Raw genomic sequence first — 3,837 nt, forward strand, 5'->3', positions numbered from 1 at the left:
CTCTACTGCTGGAAAGTAATTTAATGTTCGCCATCAGTTGATGGTTGGTAGGCAAGGGCTAACACATATTTTGAATACTGTCATTATTTAAAATGAAATAGTCAAGTTTAATTTCAATCCATTAGAAATGTTTAATAAGTAGTTATAAATCTTAGAAGAGTAAAGGACTCTCAAGAGAGCATCTCATTCAGTGTCCCATAGTTCTGCAGGTAAAATGTTATTCTTTATTTCTCCTGTGATAACACTATGTTTCAGGCACTGTGCTAGGCTCTAGTGAATAAAATACAAATTCTGTTAGTCACATTAGGATTAGCCTTCTACAGATGACAAATCTGATATGCCTCATAAAATGTAAAAGGTGTAGCCCACAGACATAGGGACGATAAATAATGGCAAAATGGGTAGAATAGATGCTTTCTGCAGATAAATGGCCTGAAGTCTGCTTTATACAAAGAAAATATGACATATATGAACTGACATTAGTATAAGAAGGTTTTCAAACCGAGTTCCCGGATATCAAAACAAAAGTAATGCAGATGCCCATCTTCAGCTCATTCTTTTTAATAGTAATAGTTGTTAATATTTAAAATGTCCTCATTATGTCTGAGAGATGTTCTTACCTCTTTATATATATTAAATAATTTGTTTATCCTCGCAACCCAATGGAACAAGTTGTTAAACCCATCTTACAGAGGAAAAAACAAAACTGAAGGCACTAATTTTATATGTAACTTGCTCCAAAGTAACAAAGTTTATGATTGGCTGAAGAGGCTCTAATATCCTGGTTCTTGACCACTCTGTTATCCAGCCTCTCAGGAGAATGTTCAATTACGTTACATGGGCAATAAGTTTTTTCAAATCATGAATAAATAATATACCTAATTTTTTGCTACATCCTATTTTTAAAAATTCTTTGAAAAATCTATGTTTTCAGCTATATTAATTAGAAGACCTCATTTCTTAACTATAACGAACGCACTGAGTCTCATTTCTTTTTGAAAATGGGTACTTTTTATCACATTTAAATTTCTCAGATCATACTTACACATTTAGTCATTCATACATTTCTTGTCAAGGTTATAAATTTCGGAGTACCTTAAGATAAGGGACCTCACAGGTTTAGAACCTATTCACTGGGAGCCAGTATGCCCCGCTGCTTTATGATGCAGCCTAGATCCTTGCAGATAGTTCTCCAATTCTTAAAGTTAGATGATCATGAGACTAAATGCATTCGAAAAACAGAGATGATCATGAGACTAAATGCATTAGAAAAACAGAGATGTGCTATTTGTTCTCCATCTCTTAACATCTGTATTTTAGTAGTTGTTTTTCTGTAAGTGCTCTTTTATTTTTCTGAAAAAAAAAAAAACTAAATAATTTTCACTTCATTTTTCTGTACTTTGGAATGATCTCACCAAGAAGTAGATGGGCCTTTTTGCCTATAGTAACACAGAATTATTTCAGCTGGGTAAACTTATTTCATTTTTAGCTCCAATATTCATATATCTTGTGAAAACCTGCCTACCGTCTGCAACTCCTGCGACAACAAAAAGGAAGGAAGGAAGGAAGGAAGGAAGGAAGGAAGGAAGGAAGGAAGGAAGGAAGGAAGGAAGGAAGGAAGGAAGGAAGGAAGGAAGGAAGGAAGGGGAAAGAAAGGAGCAAGACAAAAAAGAAAGAGAAAGAAAGAGAAGAAAAGAAAGAAGAAAGGAAGTAAGGAGAAAAAGAGAAAGAAGAAAGAAAGGGAGAAAGAAAAAGAAAGAAAGAGAAAGAGAGAGCAAGAAAAGAAGGAAGGAGAAAGAAAGAAAAAAGAGAAATAAAGAGCAAAAGAGAAAGAAAGGAAGGAGAAAGAAGAAAAAGAAAAAGCAAGGAAGAAAGAGAAACAAAAGAAAGAAAGAAAAAAGAAAGCAAGAGAGAAAGGAAGGAAGAAGAGAGAAAGAAAGAAAGAAAGAAAGAAAGAAAGAAAGAAAGAAAGAAAGAAAGAAAGAAAGAAAGAGAGAGAAAGAAAGAGAGAGAAAGAAAGAAAGCCAACTCTAACTCTTTTAGGCATATGCAAGTATCACATCCAGCAGATTGTGCTTTTAGTTCTGGGAAATTAAAATTAATAGTAACATATTTTATCTATGGTTATCGATTAAAAACAGAACCATGTGGTCAACTTATCAAAGAAAAACTTATGAAAGAAGACTCTTTCAGAGTGACAACTGAGTCCCATGTGTGTTTATGACCTATGTAACTCAGTGCTCAATACATAGTAGGTAATCAGTACTCTTTGGCTGATTTGTTTCATGTATTACTATAAACGATAAGTCATTTAGTGAAAACGCTAATATTTATTCTTAGCCTATCCACATCATTTCAGTGTTAGCAACATCACGGATCACGATCTTCAATCTCTGATTGTACTTAAGGTTGATCATAAGTAGAAAGGCTTTGGCCTCTGGGACTATGATTGTCAGCTAGTACATTCTATCTAAACAGTGAAGCCATTGTGTGCATAAGAAGAAACAGCATTTGCAAGACTATCTCACTGACAATGCAAGACAAAGTTCTTAAGATTTTTATTTAAATAATTAGTTTTATATAACAAATTTAGGGAACACATGCATTACAAAACAAACCTTTTTATCTCAACATGAAGTAGTCAGTGATAAATTTCTTTGGAACATTGAGAATGAAATAAATTTAAGAGTGTTCTGTAGAAGAAGTTCAAATGTAGGGAAGGCCCTTGTGGTAGATACTGGTAGTTATTTCCCAATAAGTATGCTTCCCTTTTCTTTCAGTCAAAATTTTAGATTTGTTTCCATTTCTGGTATGGCTGAACAAGCTCCTACTGCCTGACACTCTTGGAGATAACACTTATAAACTGTGGGGAAAAAAAACAGAGAGACAATGACTCAAATGTACTAGAGACTGAACAAAGCAGGCAGATTTGGGAGTGAAGTGACATGATAAAAATAAAAGAAAGACTGATTGATTTTTCCATTTGCTATGACTTTTAAACTGAGGGCAAGCCACAGTTGGCATTGAGCAAGGCACTTAAAACTGATGGAAAACCAGGCTCTCTGACGTTAAGGACTAAAGAAAGAGTTTGAGGCAGATGCAGTAACTGGAAAGTAGTGCTTCATCAAAGAAAAGAGAGACCAAAAAAAAAAAAAAAAAAAAAAAAAAAAGAACTCCAACTTCTGTGCATATACTCTGCTTAAACTTCTGACTTTACTCTGAACCACGCATGGACAGAATAAATTCCAGCTAAAAATAAAAGCAGTGAACTGGGATTTGACCTGCAGCTCAAGAGAGAATTTTAGTTTGAGTCTGAACAACTTAATTGCTTCCTAAAATGAAAATATGTATATATCTGAAGAAATATAACAATACAATATCTTCATAAAAATATTTAAAAATTTACAATGTTTAGAATACATTTTAGAATTACTGGACATATAAACAACCAGGGAAATGTTACTAGTTGACTCTTCTTTTTTTTTTTTTTTTTTTTTTTTTCTGAGACGGAGTTTCACTGTTTTGCCCAGGCTGTAGTGAAGAGGCAGAATCTCGGCTCACTGCAACCTCCACTCCCCTCCAGGTTCAAGTGATTCTGGTGCCTCAGCCTCCTGAGTAGCTGGGATTACAGGCACCTGCCACCACCCCCGGCTAATTTTTGTATCTTTAGTAGAGACGGGGTTTTGCCATGTTGGCCAGGCTGGTCTCGAACTCCTGACCTCAGGTGATCCACCGCCTCCCAAAGTGTTAAGATTACAGGCGTGAGCCACCATGCCTGGCCAAAAAGTACTCATTCTTGAGAGAAAAGACACTCAATGGAAATGGTTCTTTGATGGC

Source organism: Macaca nemestrina, chromosome 13 (assembly GCF_043159975.1).
Source record: "Macaca nemestrina isolate mMacNem1 chromosome 13, mMacNem.hap1, whole genome shotgun sequence".
Lineage (NCBI taxonomy): Eukaryota > Metazoa > Chordata > Mammalia > Primates > Cercopithecidae > Macaca > Macaca nemestrina.